Here is a 20,211-nt window from a genome sequence, read left to right on the forward strand (position 1 = left end):
CACTAACAGATCAAACAATGCAAACTTATATGAACGTCATAATGCGCAGCGTTTACCCACGATGAAAACTGTAACAGGCAGTTACTGATACTCGATTTCTAAAATTTAATTCTTTCATCGTTTTAATAAGACCTAGTGTAACCTTGAGAATGAACGTACTGCTTGAATAATGTGAAGTAGATTAGGGCAGGAAACGGAACTTACTGGAATCGTACGTTAGAAATGCCGTAGAACTACATGAATCTATCAAGGTTTGAAAATGTTAGCACACGGAACGCAAATTTACGTAGCATTTCAATCTTTCAGTTGAGCTAAATCATCACGTGATTGGAAATATTTTACAAATGAAATTGAAAAAGAACAAAAAACCTATTGGGATTCGAACCAAAGACCTGAACGTAAGCCATGGACTGCATTTTACACTCTTGCCTTAAGATTACTCTTATCGTAAATATCTAATTTTTATACGTGTTTGACCTGTTTGCATGGGATTTGATAGGTCATACAAAGAAATAAGCCATGATCTACCGGCAAAATATGGAATCTTATAAGTATTGGAGGTGACAGTTCCTACAGGAACTATAGCTTAAATTACAGTTTCCGATTCTCCCATATGTACTTCCTTCTTTTTGCTCAACAAACGTCCTTAACTGCGATGCTACGATGGTACTGCTACCGAAGACAGTCTACAACTTTCAACTCTCAAAATACTTATCAGCCCAGCACACAAACTGTATATACACTTCCTCGTCATTTTGTTTTGTTCTGATTTTGTAGTGTTAACAACTGTGGAGTGTGCTTGCGTAGTGTGGTCGGTGATTTTGTTCTAAGTGTATGTGTGTGTTTTAACTACTCCTTATATTTAGACAGGTTTTGCAATGAGCTACTTTTTATATGTAATTATTCATTAATAACTTTATTGGTGTGTGTTACAGTTTTTTTGAATATATTAGTTCTCGTGTACTAGGTGCAAGTTTTTTTTTATTTATTTGTTCTGACTTGGAGTATGTACATTCTGTACCTTTTGCACAAAATATTTGATCAGGTGAACATCACAACTGAGGAACATATTTACAGAATTAAAAAATCTGCTTCAGTTGCCAGTAATTCCTTAATCTATTGCACGAGCGGTTTCGAAGCATAAAGCTTCATCCCCCCATGACTGACTGACTGACTGATTGTCTGACTGACTGATCCAACCGCCACACCTTTATGTTACGATAATTACACCACGTTTCACGACCGTAGTTTACATTTTGGTTAGTCAGCTTCATAGTATTTGTACGCTAGTAGCTCCCCTCTTCTTGTTCACAGTTGGTGGCACCTGAAGATGACGCTTTATGCTGCGAAAACGGTCGTGCAATAAATTAAGAAGTTTTTGGCTACTGAAACAGACTTTTTATTCTATAAACTACATTTTTATGATGATGATGTTCCTGTTTTAAGAATTAACTAGTTGTCCAATGGTTAGTTTCATACTTGAGACGTCTTATGTGCTTTTTACACGTTGTTTTATAATTTAAAAGTTGTTCAAAATGGTTCAAATGGCTCTGAGCAGTCTGCGACTTAACTTCTGAGGTCATCAGTCGCCTAGAACTTAGAACTACTTAAACCTAACTAGCCTAAGGACATCACACACATCCATGCCCGAGGCAGGATTCGAACCTGCGACCGTAGCGGTCACGCGGTTCCATACTGAAGCGCCTAGAACAAGTTGTTCCTACTTAGATTGTATTGCAGCTATCTTATGAACCTATAAACCCTGAGTTATGTGGTTCAATCCTTAGTCGGCTCTAGTATTCGAACCTTAGTCGTTCCTCAGATTTTTCTGCAACTTATCACTCCTTTCACATCTGAAATTATTTGTTAACGTGAAAAATTCCAAGCCGCTACTTGGTTCGAAGTTTAGGTTAACTGTAGGTTCCTCTATTAATGACAAAATAGGTCAATTCAACGGTCGGAGGAATCGAGGGCACATCAGCTCCAATAGAAGCGCACATAGTACAGCACTTTTGTGTTCAAAATAACCTACAGGTTGACGATACAACTTCACTTTTTTTAAGTTCTAAGGAACGGCAGACCAGTAACATTAAACACGATCACGGACGAGTACTAGCAATATTGGTGGAATTTACTGAGTAGCAGAATCACGCACTGCGAGACGAGGTACCGGCAGCTGACACACAGGGGCGGCCCGCGAAACTCTGGCGCCAGCAAGTCGCCACGGAGCCGTGCGTTTCTCCGTACGGCCACGAGCTAATTGCGGCGCTGCCAGCCGTCTTCTGCCTAGCGGCGAGCCGCGAGCTTTGCACGCCCCTCTCACATCGGCGCCGCGCATGCGTAATGGCCACTCCCGTCACTCAACTGCTCGTTCTCATGCGGCCGGGGTATTCGAGACTGGCAACGAACTTCACAGAAATGCCAGCACTTCTGACCAAAAATTCAGTACCCTTCACCAATTTCAAAGAAAGCAGGATCTGACAGGTGTGAGTATTACCGAACTATTAGTTTAATGCGTCACGGTTGCAAATAACTAACACGAATTATTTACAGTAGAATGAAAAAGCTGGTAATAGCTGTCAATTGGGAATATCAGTTTGGATTCCGGAGAAAAGCTATGACTTATCCTAGAAGGCAGTTAACGAAAGGCAAACATTGTTTATAGCATTTGCATATTTAGATAAAGCTTTTGACAGTGTTGACTGGAACACTCTCTTTGAAATTCTGAATGTACCAGCAATAAAACACAAGGAGCGACAGCCTACTTATAACTTGTAGAGAAATCAGACAGCAGTTATAAGAGTCGAGGGGCATGAAAGGGAAGCAGTGGTTGAGAAGGAGTGAGACAGAGTTGTAGCCTATCCAGGATCTTATTCAATTCGTACCTTGAACAAGTGTTAAAGGAAACCTAATAAAAATTATGAGGAGGAATAACAGTTCAGAGAGAAGAATTAAAACCTTCGAGATTTGCCCGCCCATGTCAGGGATAGTATAGGATTTGTAAGGGCAGCTGAACGGAATGGACTCCGTCTTGAAAGAATGATATCAAATGAAAACGAAAAACAAAGATAATGGAATGTTATCGCATTAAATCAGGAGGTTCTGAAGGAATTATATTAGGAAATGAGACAGTTAAAGTAGTACATGAATTTTGCTCTTTGGGGAGCAGAATAACTAATAAAGGCCGAAGTAGGGAAGCTATAAAATATAGACTGGCAATGGCAAAAAATACGTTTCTCAAGAAGATAAATTTATTAACATCGAATATAGATTTAAATATTAGTAAGTCTCCTCTAAAGACATTTGTGTGGAGTATAGCTATGTATGGAAGTGGACGATAAACGGTTTTACACAAGATGAGATAGAAGCTTTTGGAATGTAGTGCTACAGAAGAACGCGCAGCTCACGTAACTAATGAGGAGGTACTGAATTTAATTGGTGAGATAAGAAATTTGTGGCACAACTTGACTAAAGGAGCGATCGCTTGATAGGACACATTCTGAGACATCAAAGGAGGGAAATATGGGGAGTAAAAATTATAAAGAGAGGCAAAGAAATGAATATATGGGGAGTAAAAATTGTAGAGGGAGGCAAAGAAATGAATAAAGTAAACAGATTCAGAAGGATGTACGTCGCAGTCGTTATTTGGAGCTGAAGAGGCTTGCGCAGGATAGAGTACCGTGGACAGCTGCATAAAACAAGTCTTCGGACTGAAGACCACTACAAAAACACCAATGTGTGCCACGACAGACCTCCAAACGTTTATTCCTAACTAAGAAAACCCAACAGTAACAATGACATTTTTGTCATTGCAGCCACCCTGAAATTCAGAATACAGTTAGTTTAACAATTTTCCAATTTTTTAATTGCCTCAGTACAATAAAATCCATCCAACGGTGGAAAATCATCTTCTGTTTTACTTCACATTAGCAGTTTTCATGCGATCTACTTCCATTCAGTCACCAGATATGAAAACAAAATAGTTGCCAAGTACGCCTAATACGGTAGATGCACATCCGGATAACTTGTGTTAACGTGCCACAGCAATGCCTCTGCGACGTGCATGGCGTCGTCGCTGGCGGCGCAGTGTACCTGTCTATCGCAGTTTGAAGGCTATTGATATTGACCTTGCTTGTCAATTTAATAAGCAGCAGTTGATTGGAGGTCCGAATGTATTTCGTGGACTCCATCTGAACTTTACCTTTGATGTACAAGTAGTGTCTGGAGGTAGTACTTGGCTCGCACTTGCTGTTGTGTGGGGCTATCAAGCAGATTATGGTGGCCTTGAGGCTTTTCCTGATGCTAACATTCTCACTTGGAAGACATGGAGTAGTTTAATGGTAGTTTATATCAGGGAAGAGTATCGTCACAGAGCAGAGGTTTCTTCTTCGTAATAATTATACGTTTACCCTACATAGCTACGAACAGTAGTGAAGTATAGCAGTTCCCAGTTACTTTTCTTACCATTTGTACATAATCTGCCACCATCGTCATGATAGTAGAAGGATACGGAAACTACGACCGTTCCTCAAGACGGAACTGCTTCTGATTTCCTCAGCTCACTTTCACCTTTTGTCACCAATTGTTCCAAATACTGCTTCATTTGTGGCATTTTTCGTATACTGTTATGACACATGACATTGTAATTCTGTCAGAGACAGCAAAGGACTTGGAAGAGCAGCTGAACGGAATGGACAGTGTCTTGAAAGGAGGGTATAAGATGAACATCAACAAAAGCAAAACGAGGATAATGGAATGTAGTCGAATGAAGTCGGGTGATGCTGAGGGAATTAGATTAGAAAATGAGACACTTAAAGTAGTAAAGGAGTTTTGCTATTTGGGGAACAAAATAACTGACGATGGTCGAAGTAGAGAGGGTATAAAATGTAGACTGGCAATGGCAAGGAAAGCGTTTCTGAAGAAGAAAAATTTGTTAACATCGAGTATAGATTTAAATGCCAGGAAGTCGTTTCTGAAAGTATTTGTATGGAGTGTAGCCATGTATGGAAGTGAAACATGGACGATAAATAGTTAGGCAAGAAGAGAATAGAAGCTTTCGAAATGTGGTGCTACAGAAGAATCCTGAAGATTAGATGGGTACATCACATAACTAATGAGGAGGTATTGAACAGAATTGGGGAGAAGAGGAGCTTGTGGCACAACTTGACTAGAAGAAGGGATCGGTTGGTAGGACATGTTCTGAGACATCGAGGGATCACCAATTTAATATTGGAGGGAAGCGTGGAGGGTAAAAATCGTAGAGGGAGACCAAGAGATGAATACAATAAGCAGATTCAGAAGGATGTAGGTTGCAGTAGGTACTGGGAGATGAAGAAGCTTGCACAGGACAGAGTAGCATGGAGAGCTCCCTCAAATCAGTCTCAGGACTGAAGACCACAACAACAACATAGCACGTGAGAAAAATCGCTGAAATAGAAATCTAAATACTGATGAGCAGCGTTGATTGTGACAGTTTTCACTAGACACGAGGACGAGTGGGCAGCCCCATCGCAAAAAAAATAAAAATAAAAAAAAATAGCAAAACGTGTTGCAATACGGGCTATCGAACTCAAGGAATTTGAATTTTCTATCGTTTAGCACTGTGAGCGTTTGTTGTAGCCTCGCATATCGTAGATGGTTTTAGACTTCCTGAACGATCACGATCTTCAACAGACGCTCGTCCACGCTTACGTTTAGCAACGCGCTCCTTAACTGTGGAACAGAAGAGGAACAGTACTTTAATTACTACTGTAGCTTTAATATCTCCATGTTAAATATTTCAAATGAAGCATTAAATCACAACTTAGTATTTTATTTAATTCATTTTTACGGAAAACGTGTTTGCTTGATCATTTCCACAGTTACTGCAAAGTAAATGTGTGTCTCTGATTCTTCACAATACGGCTGCCGAAGAGTAACACTTTTGAAAGATCATTTTGTCTTGGCACCACTACCGCCATCTGATTGTTAGGATATAAAGTTCAAGAAGTTCCTCGTAGAATTAAGATACGTTATATACAGTGGGTTGGCATTGAGGTTTGCCAAGAAAAAAATTATGGCTTCGTCAGCCTTTAGGGAAAAACGGGTAATTTGAAGTAATTACAGCCTCGGGGGTGTAAATTGGGGTGGGAGTATACCTTTTGTGAATTATATCAGTGTCTCCATTGCGCACGGTGAACTTGATCCAAAAGCATCTCGGCATATTCCTGCTCAATTTTTGAGGAGTGAGTAGGATCCCATGTCAAGATAAAGCTATTGATCGGTACGTGATGCGTGTTCGTACGTCTCATTTTTAAGGGCATTGCTACCCTTACGGGAATGTCAAGCTTCCAGTATTGGACCGGGCGCGTTACAGTATAATTAGGATGAACAATAAAAGCGACTTTTTGTTGATTCTCGACGACAAGAATCAAGAAGTGAGAAATATTGACAAACGTCGGACAGTTTCTCATTATGACTCCTCTGAATCTGCCATAATCAGCTGACCACTCGCAACTTGACTGTCGCTGTTCTGGGCATGAATTTAGACGCCGAAAAGCTGAACTTCTTCACTTCTTTCGTCAAACTCCTTGGAAAGTGTCATCAATCATCTAATGTCTCGACACCTCCTAACAGATTAAAACTGTGTACCGGACGGGGACTCGAATCTGGTACTTTTGTCTTTAGCGGGTAAGTGCTCTAAAATCTGAGGTACCCATGCACGACTCACGATGCGACCTCACAGACTTAGTTCCAGCAGTACCTCATGTCTACCTTTCAAACTTCATAGAAGTTACTCCTGCAAACCTTGCGGGAAGAGCACTGCTGCAAGAAGGGATACTGTGGAGACCTGGCTTTGCCACAGCTTGGGCGACTGTTTCCGTAGCGAATCTTCACTCTGCAGCAGAGTGTGCGCTAATCTGAAACTACCTAGAAAAATGGCTCTGAGCACTATGCGACTTAACTTCTGAGGTCATCAGTCGCCTAGAACTTAGAACTAATTAAACCTAACTAACATAAGAACACCACACACATCCATGCCCGAGGCAGTATTCGAACCTGCGACCGTAGCGGTCGCTCGGCTCCAGACTGTAGCGCGTAGAACCGCACGGCCACTCAGGCCGGCAAACTACCTAGCAGACAAACATGTTTGCCCCACAGGGACTCTGGCGTGGTACCTATTGGTTACGCGGGCTAGTGCCCTACCGACTGTGCTAGGAACGTCTGGAAGGTAGGACGTGAAGTACTGGCAGAAGTAAAGCTTTCAGTGGGAGGGGGGAGGGGGGGGGGGGGTTAGTCGTGTGTTGTCCTTGCGTAGCTCAGTTGGTACAACAGTTGTGCCTCAAGAAGAAAAAGTAAAAGGTTAGTAATAGGTTAGAGCCCAATTCGGCACACAGTTTTAGTTCACCGGTAAGTCCCAAATCAGCGCAGGCTCTGGAGCAAAGTGAAAATTCATTCTGGATCTCATGTCTCATTGGGAAAAATTATTATGTTCAACAGGGACTGATTAACAGTAGTTCGTCCCGCCGCATACTGACTCTCCTCGATAGTAAAGAAGAACCGTTAAATTACCTTAGCAATTATACAACAGCACGGAAATTTACTTGATAGCAGTGTTGTAGCGAGGAATTTCCTCGTAGCGTGCGGTTACCTATTTCTTCGCCGTAGTATAAGATTTTTAACCGGCTAGCGGCAGTGTAATGCAATTTCCGTGAATGGTAATTGCGTAAGCGTCGCCAGTAAGCCTCCGTTGCATAGTATAACGACCAGCTCAGAAATGCTGCTGACGTAAGGCAAAGCATTAAGCATGCGGTAACAATCACGTTTTAAGATGACGCACGACAGTAAAGAGAGTTCTCTTCCATTTCACATGTAATAAGGTGAAGGGAGAACGTTCTTCGTTGGTGCTGCCATAATTCCAAGCTGTCCATGTCAGATAACAAATACCGTAAAAGTTTGGCCAGAAAAACGAAGCTAGAGACGAAGATGGAAAGAAAAAAGTTTAGGCTTGGATGTCCCGCCGACGACAAAATTGTTAGACAAGCAGCAAGAATTGAGCAGGAAAGTTGCCGTGACGTTTCGAACGTAAGAACCCCTGCATTCTGTTAATGATTTGTGGACACCGAGGAGAAACTAAATCTGGATGCCTGAACGGGTATTACAGCTCCGTGCTTACCGAACGCGAATATTGCTTTAAGATTTCTTTGAATCAGGCACTATCTTGTGAAGCACCTTTGCAGATGTTGCACTTCCTCACAGAAGAACGAGTGCGACTCCGGCGCCTTATCCCTCTGCCTCCTCGCTCGGTAGCCAGAGACGAGTACGTGGGACATTATAACGGAACGTCTATAACAGACACTAAAGTGCGATACACGACTCAAACTCAATTTTTTTTAAACGATTGCAAAGTGAGAAACTTTTTTTTACGATGTGATACAAATACTGTTATGTGTTATTGGAGTAGCAATTTTCTGCGGAAACTATTCGAGGCGTTATCTTTTTCGTAATAAAAAAATCGTCTTTTTTGTACTAGAAAGTATACATGTTCTGTTAATTTTAAAATGCTCTCGCTCAACATTAACGCAATTTTCGTTTCAGCGTGGCATCGACAGAAATGCAAGTGCGATCTTCGATCTTGTGTCGCACATGGTAAAGAAAAACACGTCGCTGGGATATGCAGAAATAAATTATCTAATGCTTACATAACACACGTTTCAAAATAAAAGATATCTTGATCTGGAATAAAAGTTACCTACGTTTTAGCAAGTGATAGTTTTTATTTTTCAGGTGGTGCCCCATATTTATGAACCACCAAGAGCTACAGATAAAGTGAAATATATTAGCAGTTCTGAAAATGGACAAGAATAACGACAAAGAAAATCTGTGTCCGACCGGCAGTCGAAACCGGATTTTCCGCTTATCGCGAGCTGTCCCCTTAACATTAGGCAGAAAACCCCGGTTCGATTGCCGGTCCAGCACAAATTTTCATAGTCGTCATTCCATTATAAGGCTGATGGTTGTCCATATTCGCAACTGAAATGAAATGAAATGAAATGAAATGTCGTGTGGCTAGGGACTCCCATCGGGTAGACCGGTCGCCTGGTGCAGAGTTCACGCCATTTCGGCGACTTGCGTGTCGATGGGGATGATGATGATGATGATGATGATGATGAAGACAACACTGTGAATGCAATTCACGTATTTCATGACAGGTGTTGTTGCCGTTGTGCCTGTTCCTTCAGACATGGATACATATTCGAAAGAACATTGCATCGTATTTCTGAACTTCACAGGCACTGCAGTATCACATATATGTATTTAATTTGATTACTTTGAAGGGTCCTGCAAACACGAAAGTGCTCAACGGATGAAATGCTGCAGTAACCGAACAATGAACTCGCATCTGGGAGGAGTGGGGTGCAACTCACCGTCCAAATATCCAGGTTTAGGCTGTCATTCGTTTCACTAAATCGATTAAGGCGAACGCTTAGACGTTTCCTTTGAAAAGGACGCGGTCCATTTCTTTCCTCATGTTTGTGGAGTCCGTGCTTTTTTTTTTTTTTTTTTTTTTTTACAAAATTGCCTATTGATGCATCTCCGAATAATGTCTGTGGAGAGGCCCGTAAATACCAGCAGGAGGCCCCTAAAGCATTCAGCGAACGTCTAGATGATGAATGCGGCTGACCGAGTTTTAATTGCCTTCACTGCACTTGCAGACTCGCAAGTAGGAAATCGTTAGTCAGCTCATCAGCTGGAGGCCGGCAGCTAATTGCCAGCAGGTCCCACCTATGTGACTCGCAACCCGCCAGCCGCGGTCGAGGTCAGCGCTCCATCCGCCAGTCGCCAGGAGCGCGTCCGCAGTCCCTGCATCAACTCGGATCTCACGAATCGGCGCTCACCTTTACCGTCTTAACTAGCGTCGCCACTGCAGCGAGCCGAGTCTCCACATCACAGACCCTCGCTTCACTGGGCCGTGCTAGCATTCAGCCACTATAACTGTACTTCACGTAACACAATTACCCGTTTCGAGACACAATGCTTTTACCATCATGTTGTCGACACTCAGCTAATTAGATTGAAGCATAGAAAATTATAACAACAATGTTGAAAAAAAAAGTTCAGGAGCGGAATTAAAATTCAAGGTGAAAGGATATCAATGACACCATTAGCTTCTTAAATTGCTATCCTGAGTGAAAGTGAAGAAGAATCACATAATCTGCTAATAAGTACAAAATATGGACTGGGAGTAAATCGAAGAAAGGGAAAATACCGAGAAGTAGCAGAAATGAGAACAGCGAGAAATTTAAAATCAGGATTGATGGTTCGAAGTTCACAAAGGAATTCTGCTGCCTAGGCAGAAAAACAACCAACGACGGACGGATCAAGGAGGACATCAAAAGCAGACTAGCACTGGCAAAAAAAGGCATTCTTGGCCACGAGAAGTCTACTGGTATCAAACATAGGCTTACTCTGAGGGAGAAATTTCTGAGAATGTACGCTTGGAGCACAGCTTTCTATGGTAGTGAAGCATGGACAGTGGGAAACCGAAACATAAGAGAATCGAAGCATTTGAGATGTAGTGCAACAGACGAATGTTGAAAATTAGGTGGACTGATAAGTTAAGGAATGAGGAGGTTCTGCGCAGAATCGGAGAGGAAAGGAATATGTGGAAAACACTGACAAGAAGAAGGGACAAGTTGACAGAACATCTGTCGAGACATTAGGGAATGATTTCCATGGTACTTGTGGGATCTGTAGAGAGTAGAACCTGTAGAAGAAGGCAGGGACTGCAATACATCCAGCAAATAATTGAGGACGTAAGTTTCAAGTGCTGCTATGAGATGAGGAGGCTGACACAGGAGAGGAATTTATGGCGGACCGCATCAAACCCGTCAGAAGACACTTGATTCGAAAACTTTTCTTTGTTTACATCGAATTTTTGGTCCTCGTCTCACAATAAAACCGTCCACTTGTGTCCTTGTGAGCGTCATCACACGCTGCAACCACGCAACAAGTTGTGTTCTCTTCATCAGCTGCCGGCAACAACAGTGTTCAGTTCAAGTGCCATTCCGTTGTTCACCTCCTCTTTCCACGTTTCTAAACTTACTGCTTGCATACCAACGTCAACGATCGCCAACCTCTAGCTACTGTTAGTTGGTGTGATGAATGGCAGTTGGCTCTAAATGTAGAAAAATTAAGTTACTGCGGGTAAGTAGGAAAAACAAACCCGTAATGTTCAGAAGACAGCATTAGTAGTGTCTCGCTTGACATAATCACATCGTTTAAGTATCTAGCAGTAACGTTGAAAATCGGTATGAAATAGAATGAGATATGAGGATCGTGTTAGGGAAGGCGAATAGCCGGCATCGGTTTATTGGGAGAAATTTGGGAAAGTGTGGTTCATCTGTAAAGGAGGCCGCGTGTTGAGTTCTTTTCCTGTATTTGGGGTCCGACCAGGTCAGATTGAAGGAAGGCATCGAAGAATTCAGAGGCATGCTGCTACATTTGTTCCCGGTAACATGCAAGCGTTACGGAGATGCTTCGGGAACTCACATGGGAATCCCTGGAAGGAAGGCGACCTCCTTTTCGAGAAAAATTAGAGAGCCGGCCGGCACTTGAAGCCGACTGCCAAACGATTTTCTTGACGTCAACATACATTTCGCGTAAGGACCGCAAAGATAAGATACAAGAAATTAGGGCTCATAAAGAGGCATATAGGCAGTTGTTTTCCTTCGCTCTATCTACGAGTGATACAGGAAAGGAAAAAACTAGAAGGGGTACAGTGTACCCTTCGCCACGCACAGTACGGTTGCTTCCAGAGAATTTATTTTTGTATGTATGTGTTATATCAGTGAAGTACTGAATGCTTAAGATACTGCACCTGCATGAAGATATATCAAAAAAATTATTACAAAAATCTTATTCGTTCTGTTTAATTTATACGTTAAGAATATTGTGACATATCTTCTCGTGAATGACTCCTTCTAATTCTTCCACAATATTCCTCCGTTTTCCATGTGCAAAATTTATGTTTGTCTTTTATTAGCTTTAATGGGTGGCCGCTATCGTACTCGAGGTTAGTTACTCCTAACTTGTCGCAGTCCTTCAGTCTGACAGAGTCTTTGAGCTGTCTGTTTTTGTTCGAAAATGTGTCCAATAATCTTTGCATCACAGGGTGTATACTCTATTGTTTACCTTTTTGAATATACTCTATTGTTTACAATTCTCAACCTTTAAATTTGTTCATCATCTTCCCATCGTGTTTCAGGCTATAACCCCCTACATTATTCGCATGGAACATTAGTCTGACGAAGAGAGGCTTAAAAATGTTCGCCATTTTCTGCGAAACTTCCGTAATACGATATAGTGAGCTTTCAATTTTTCCTGACCTATCTTTCCTTTCTTCTTATTCTTATACATGTGTTACCAGTATACTTTGCAACCATTGTTAACCACTATCTCGTTAATAATGTTTAATTATATCTGTTTATGACGCTTGACCATCCAGTGCGCTAAGCTGCTGAAAGAAAAAAAGAATGGCTCTGAGCACTATGAGACTTAACATCTGTGATCATCAGTCCCCTAGAACTTAGAACTACTTAAACCTAACTAACCTAAGGACATCACACACACCCATGCCCGAGGCAGGATTCGAACCTGCGACCGTAGCGGTCACGCGGTTCCAGACTGAAGCGCATAGAACCGCACGGCCACACCGGCCAGCTGCTGAAAGAAAACTTTTCAAAAGCCCGTAGATAGCACGTCTCTTCAGCAATCACGTTACCATTCATTGTCGGATTTTTATAAACACTAAATGCTTGCTTGATTCCTCACATTTTAACGTTCACATGAAGAAATTGTTGCGACCCTTACAGATAGCCTTGCGCGTTAAAGGGCCGCTTTTTGGATGCAAGGAGTCGAGCTGACCTCGGATCTATTGCGTCTCGCGGATTAACGGCGAGGGCTGGTGAGCCTGTCAGCCTTTATGTGGTTTGTAGGCGGTTTCCCACTTAGGTAAATACTGGGCTGGTACTCACGTTCCGCTTGAGATACACGGTACGCAAACATTTAGAAGACATTCTCACATCTGAACATAGATTACTTTAGACATGAGGTTCCCAAACTTATCCTCTGACGGAACACTTTGAGAATCTTCGTACTTTGATGGAACACCGTGTTTATTTTGAGGGATAATAAAATGTTTAAAAATGAGAAAAGCTTATTTTTTTCAGTGATTACTTCAATTTTAAATCATAACTAATAACACAGAAGTCACAATAAAATTTTAAAAAAGAATTAGTGTCGTCAAAATGTCGAAAAACCGCCATGCTATGAATAGTTTTTCGCCTAGCACTTATTCATTTCTCGTGGAACATAGTTTGGGAAACCCTGCTCTAGCCGCAGACAGATGGGGTACACATATTCCATCCGAGGAGAAGGGTGAATAGTGATGTCAGGAAGGGCATCTGGTCACCAACTACTAATGTCCAGCCCATATAACAATGCTGACCCTGTAGAAGAAACGGCAAAAAGGAGAAGAAGAAGAAAAGAAGAAGAGAAATTGTAAACTAGTTTCGTTCTCCGCGGCATGTTCATTTTCCTGTGGCAGACGTGAAACGCATCTTCTTAAATTATGGAAGTACGGTTAAAGAGGTAGAATGCTGCCTGTTATTACTGACGAAGTACAAAACCCGCTACTACGCATCCGAAAAATTGATAATTTTAAATATATCGCGAGTTACTAGCAACTGCTTGACGAAATGCAGTACTCTACGGACCTAAATAATTTTATTTAATTTGGCATTGGGGAGAAACGACAGTTGCAGTTAATGCTTGTGTCAGGGGATGCAAGCTTCAGAACCTCCCTGGATTATCCCTGAACCTCCGCGGCCGTGTTCGTACAGCAGAGCTTCGGCACTGCACTCAGTTACGAAACAGCAAAACTGCCGGACGCTGCCTGGTCACGCACATAGAGCGACGCGAAGTGCCTGCCGCGTTACTGGGCAATAGAAACTGCAGCGCTTTGGGCTGTGTATGTGACAACGAGCTCACTATCTGATATTTACATTTCATAAATAATGTTTAGACCATATACCCACTAAAACATGAGAAATCCTATCTATGTACGGACAATACCTTGCCGCACGGGTAACACCGGTTCCCGTCACATCACCGAAGTTAAGCACTTTCGGGCTTCGCTAGCAGTTGGACAGGAGACCATCCGGGTCTGCCGCCTGCTGTTGGCAAGCGGGGTGCACTCATCCCTCGTGAGGCAAAGCGAGGAGCCACTTGATTGACAAGTAGCGCCTCGGATCACGAATACTGGCAACGACCGGAAGAGCGGTGTGCTCACAACATGCCCATCCATATCGCCATCCACTGATGCCTATCGGCTGAGAATGACACAGCTGTCGGTCGGAACTGTTGGACCTTACAAGGCCTGTCCGGACGGAGCTTTTCGGTACGGAAAGTACTAACACACAGAAGTGACACATTTAAAGTCCTCATCCGTAGTGGAGATAAGATTCAAATTCGCATATACATATCTACCTCAAGAAGCAACAACGACGTCGATCACGACGAAGACGTGCTGCTTGAAACGATGTAACTTGACTTTTTATGTTTCGTGTGCAATGGTCATAAAGTTCCTGTTTACCAAACCGCAACATCGCTGCCAGCAACCCCATATTGTAGGTGGGTCGGATCAAAATTGGTTATCGGTGGGAATAAACTTGAAGTATTTAAAAAAGGCAATCACGATCAACGTCTGTAACGTCAGATATTTGGGTGTGAATTGATAATCTCGGCTGGTACCTGATTTCGGTAACCGATTGAACAGGGCGCCTTTAAACTATCCGTTAACAACAAGTGAAGAATAATTAAATGTAGTCTTTGATGAGGGCAGTTCACTAAAATTCTTCTGGATGACTCTGCAGTAGTAGTCGAAACGTCTCTATTTTTATCAGAGGAATTTTATTGAAATCAAGTTCAGAAGAACCACAGTTTAGGAGTCACCACAAAAAGTAGCTATTAACCAATAAAACGAACACTGCTTTGCGTTATACAACAAACGTTAATTCTCAAAAATTTAATAACGGAAAGTTGGATAAAGCACACCTCATGCGAGCTAATATTTCGCGTAGCTGTATTTCTGTGACTGCATCATATCGGTTAAGACATGAAATCTTCAAATAATACGTGAGTCACTTGTATGCATGTTTGTTGCAGAGCGCTTCTGACACTGATCGAACGGAGAAAAGCTTACAAGAAACGATACTGGATAGACACAGTTTACGGTGGAAAACAAGATTACTCGAAATTCTTGTTAAATCCCATTTCTTGTTAAATCCGATCTCCAAAAGCAACCACAATGCGCGCATAACTGTTATACGAAATATAGGTGACCTATGTTGCTATTAAATAAAATAAGTTAACTAATAAGTTCAATAATCCCTTGTATTATGTACTAAAAAAAACAAAATTCTGTGCACTTCCAATTTCTAAATTAAATTTAAATTTGTACTATGCTCTGCAGCTTACTATAAATGTTCAAAACAGAAAAATTTTAGTTCACCCACGCATAAAGAAATCGACTTGTTCCATGAAAGGTGGAGCATGAGAAAAATCACTGCTTATATGCCGCCATGAGTTTGCAGTAAATCTGATCTTATGAGTGTATTCATCTTTTGAGTGTATTCAGGAGCCCCAAGTGAGCGCCTAATATAGTAGTACGGTAGTAGTATGTATGGTATTCTGCCTTGCTGCAGGTCTTGTCATGGGTTAAGCCTCTTCCACTTTTGTCTGTCCATAGCCAGTCTTTTCATTTCTGAGTATTTGTCTCCTTTGATATTGTCCATCATTTGATATCTTCTTTTTGCTCTTTCCATTTTTCCCTCCACCATTCCTTCTATAGCTTCCTTCAATTAACAGTCCTTCCTCAAACAATGTCCAATTCAGTTCTGTTTTCTCTTTATGATGACTCTCAGCATGTTTCTTTCTTCTCCAACTCTTCTTAATACTTCTTCATTCCTTACTCGGTCGTCCTATTTCACTTTTTCCATTCTTCTCCATATCCATATCTCTAGTGCCTCCAATCTTCTTTTCTCTTCCTTCCTCAATGTCCAGGTCTCCGCACAATACACTGCAACGCTCCAGATGTAACAATTGGCAAGTCTTTTCCTCAGATCATTGTTTAGTGGTCCGCAAAGTAATTTCTGTTTCCTCTTGAATCCTTCTTTTGCCATTGTAATTCTTTCCCTAATTTCTGTTGAGCAATACATATCATCCATTATCACACTTTCCAAGTGATTAAAGTTATTCACTTGCTCTATTTCCTCTCCCCCTATTTTCATAAGCCATTTTCTCCCATTACCATGCTTTTCGTTTTCTTCTTGTTAATCTTCATTCCATATTCTTCTAATTTTGCGTTTAGGTCATCTAATATTTGTTCCATCTCTTTTGCACTCTCTGCCATCACAACCATGTCGTCTGCAAATCTTAATACACTCCACTCTCCGACCCCCTATACGAACTCCTCTCCTTCCATCAAAACTTTCATTAATAATTTCCTCCAGATAGATATTGAACCGTGTTGGTGATAAACAACAACCTTGTCTTACACCTCTTTCCAGTTCAATTTATTCACTCATCACACCTCCTATTCTTACTCTTGCTCTCTAGTTCAAATATAAATTTAAAAATGGCCGTCTATCCCTCCAGTCAACGCCATGTTTCCTTCGGATTTCCATCAGTCTGTTCCATCTGACACAGTCAAAAGCCTTCTAAAGATCAATGAACGCAACACACGTCTCGCTTTTCTTCTCCATGTACCTCTCCCCTGTCACTCTCAGTAGCCCAATGGCACCTCTAGTTCCCACTCCTCGCCTGAAACCAAACTGTACATCCCCTATTATGCAATTCAGCTTTCCATATAGCCTTCTGTTGAGCGTCCTCAGCAAGAGTTTGGTTGCATGTGATATCAGGCTGTCATGTATATTTGATTACACAATTCAATCCTCTCTCTTTCCCCTTCTGTCTACAAAGACTTTAACAGTTCCGCAGGAATATCGTCAATTCCCATTGCCTTTCCATTTTTCATCTCCTTCACAGATGCTTCAATCTCACTAGTTAGTATTGCATTTCCTTTGTCATCACCTGCAACTTTATCTTCTTCTTCTTCTATTCCATACTCTTCTTCACTTGGTCAGCTGTCTGCAGCGTATAGCCATTCTATAATTTTTTCGCATCTTATCATTATTTCTTGGGGTTCTACTTCTTTTAGTGCATTGTTGTTTCTCTTTTCCCTGAATGTCAAATCCATTGCTTCCTTGTACATTAAATCATGTTTTCCTTCTTTCTCTAACTTCTCTATCTTGTCACAGTTTCACACTTTTCTGTCAGCCATTACTCCTTTGCTTTTTCTGTCTCTCTTCTTAATTCATTATTTAACCTACTGTAGTGGCGCTTCCCTTCTTCTGTGTTTAGCCGGCTGGTGTGGCCGTGCGGTTCTAGGCGCTTCAGTCTGGAAACACGTAACCACTATGGTCACAGGTTAGAATCCTGCCTCGGGCATGGGTGTTGTGTGATGTCCTTAGGTTTGTTAGGTTTAAGTAGTTCTAAGTTCTAGGGGACTGATGACCACAGATGTTAAGTCCCATAGTGCCTAGAGCCATTTGAACCAGCCATTTTCTTCTATGTTTACAGTTTTCCATTTCCTGCGATCATCCACCTTGGTTATCATATCTGGCGTTGTCCCTTCTTTCTTTACTTTTTTCCTCCCCTTGACTCCAAGCGTTTCCTCAGTTGCCTTTTTGATCCCATTTTTAAAACAATCCCATCTTCTTTTTGTGCATTCTGTTTTCGGTCCTCGCATCATGATTTCACAATATGCATTCTCAAATTTTTCACAATTGCCCTTGTCTTTCAGTTTCTCAAAGCTGATGTGCTCTCTCTTCTTACTTTCCAGGTTCTTATATAGGAATATAGGAACCTGTAATAAGTTTAGATTTTTCAACCAACCCTGAGAGTATCGAAGCTTTCTGTCGTTCATGTGATCACTATAACAGTTAATCCAGCTACACACAGATTCACAAGGTCTAACAGCATTGCAACAGAGGTAACATAAGCGGTTTCCTAGCTACCCCTGTCTTAGACAAGCTGAAGTCGTCAGTGGCGTGGTCATGATTTCTGCTGCTTGGAACGGCAAGTATTACAGTTTTCTGCATTTTGAATAACCAGTCAATCATTCTGTGTGGTTGAATTTACTGAATAGTCCTGTATTTTCTACATGATAACAGTTTGTGATAGTTCAAATGGCTCAGAGCACTATGGGACTAAGGTCATCAGTCCCCTAGAACTTAGAACTACTTAAACCTAACTAACCTAAGGACATCACACACATCCATGCCCGAGGCAGAATTAGAACCTGCGACCGTAGCGGTCGCGCCGTTCCAGACTGAAGCGCCTACAACCGCTCGGCCACAACGGCCGGCGTTTGTGATAGTCAACAATGTCTGTAGTAAAAATGAGTGGTCAAGCAGTTTATATGTCTGTATGACATGAAAATAGCAGCCGCAATCACGCATGGCTATTACTTGCCGTCTGACATTTCCTGATAAGTGTGCTTCTTGGGAGGGGACCTTCTTACGAAGAAAACACATTCTTTGCACTACTGCTTTGTTTAGAAACGCAGCGCTGTTCTTGTACTGCGAAACACAATTGGCCTTTTCCCCCTCGACACGTAACAGCATCAGAATAGTTAACAACGCCCAGGTCGCTCGTAACTCCAGTGTTGTTTTCATTCTGCTCGTGATGTACCGTGCTTGACACACCACAGGCAACTTGCCCGGGACTTCACAGAATAGTCGTAAGAGTCACTTTCTCTGCTGTTCTGCGAAGCGAACGAACGATGTAAAGATTTTTAGGGTGAAGACACAATGAATTCGCATCACTGTGGGCGTGACAAGGGGATAAATACGGGCCCTTATCATAGAGGTTCAGCTGATAAAGGTATAATCCAAATCCTATGATGTTCATGCAGAACTTTCTCTGTTTATTACTAAAGAAGTGGTATGTCTAGATATACAGGGTGATTCAAAAAGAATACCACAACTTTAAAAATGTGAATTTAATGAAAGAAACATAATATAACCTTCTGTTATACATCGTTACAAAGAGTATTTAAAAAGTTTTTTTTTTCACTCAAAAACAAGTTCAGAGATGCTCAATATGGCCCCCTCCAGACACTCGAGCAATATCAACCCGATACTCCAACTCGTTCCACACTCTCTGTAGCATATCAGGCGTAACTGATTGCTGTTATTTCTCGTTTCACATCATTAATGGTGGCTGGAAGAGGTGGCCGAAACACCATATCCTTAACATACCCCCACAAGAAAAAACCGCAGGGGGTAAGATCATGGCTTCTTGGAGGCAAGTGATGAAGTGCTCTGTCACGGGCTGCCTGGCGGCCGATCCATCGCCTCGGGTAGTTGACGTTCTCTGTAAACTGTTTATACCAACGTTTAGTATACCACCTATCAGGAGGTTTAACACCATACTTCGTTCGAAATACACGCTGAAGAATTGTCGTCGATTCACTTCTGCCGTACTCAGTAACACAAAAAGCTTTCTGTTGAGCGGTCGCCATCTTAGCATCAACTGACGCTGACGCCTAGTCAATAGCGCCTCAAGCGAACAAATGTATAACTAAATGAAACTTTATAGCTCCCTTCATTCGCCGACAGATAGTGCTTAGCTCTGCCTTTTGTCGTTGCAGAGTTTTAAATTCCTAAAGTTGTGGTATTCTTTTTGAATAACCCTGTATTTAACAAAAACATAGGAACGTCATAACGAACACAACTTCCTCGAAATTATCCTAATGTTCTGCTTATATACGGTAAACGTGAACTCAAGCGACAAAATTTTAGAGGTTGCTCACGGATAGACCCGTGGTCTGCAGACACTCATTACAGAATAATTGCATTTCGTTTGATTTATCTTTGTAAAGGATGGTTAAGAGAAATGAGACATTTTGAAATTAGTGTTGGCAGCCCTGGGTGATTGGTAACATTAAGTAACACACAGAAACCATTTCACACCATCCCCACATTTAGTTAACACAGAGTGATGCGCAACGTGCTTTTGCCATCACAGATTTTTACAAAAATAATGCCAATGTGGAGGCTGCTCATAAAGAATTTTGCCATCATTTCAATTTAAGACGCCACGATC

General features: G+C 41.7%; 1 protein-coding gene across 1 annotated transcript in view; it reads left to right on the forward strand.

Annotated features, from left to right (window-relative positions):
• LOC126334646 (ATP-binding cassette sub-family C member 4-like) overlaps positions 1-20,211 on the forward strand; it is a 283,425-nt gene that overhangs the window by 125,406 nt on the left and 137,808 nt on the right. The window lies entirely within an intron of this gene.

Source organism: Schistocerca gregaria, chromosome 2 (assembly GCF_023897955.1).
Source record: "Schistocerca gregaria isolate iqSchGreg1 chromosome 2, iqSchGreg1.2, whole genome shotgun sequence".
Classification (NCBI taxonomy): Eukaryota; Metazoa; Arthropoda; class Insecta; order Orthoptera; family Acrididae; genus Schistocerca; species Schistocerca gregaria.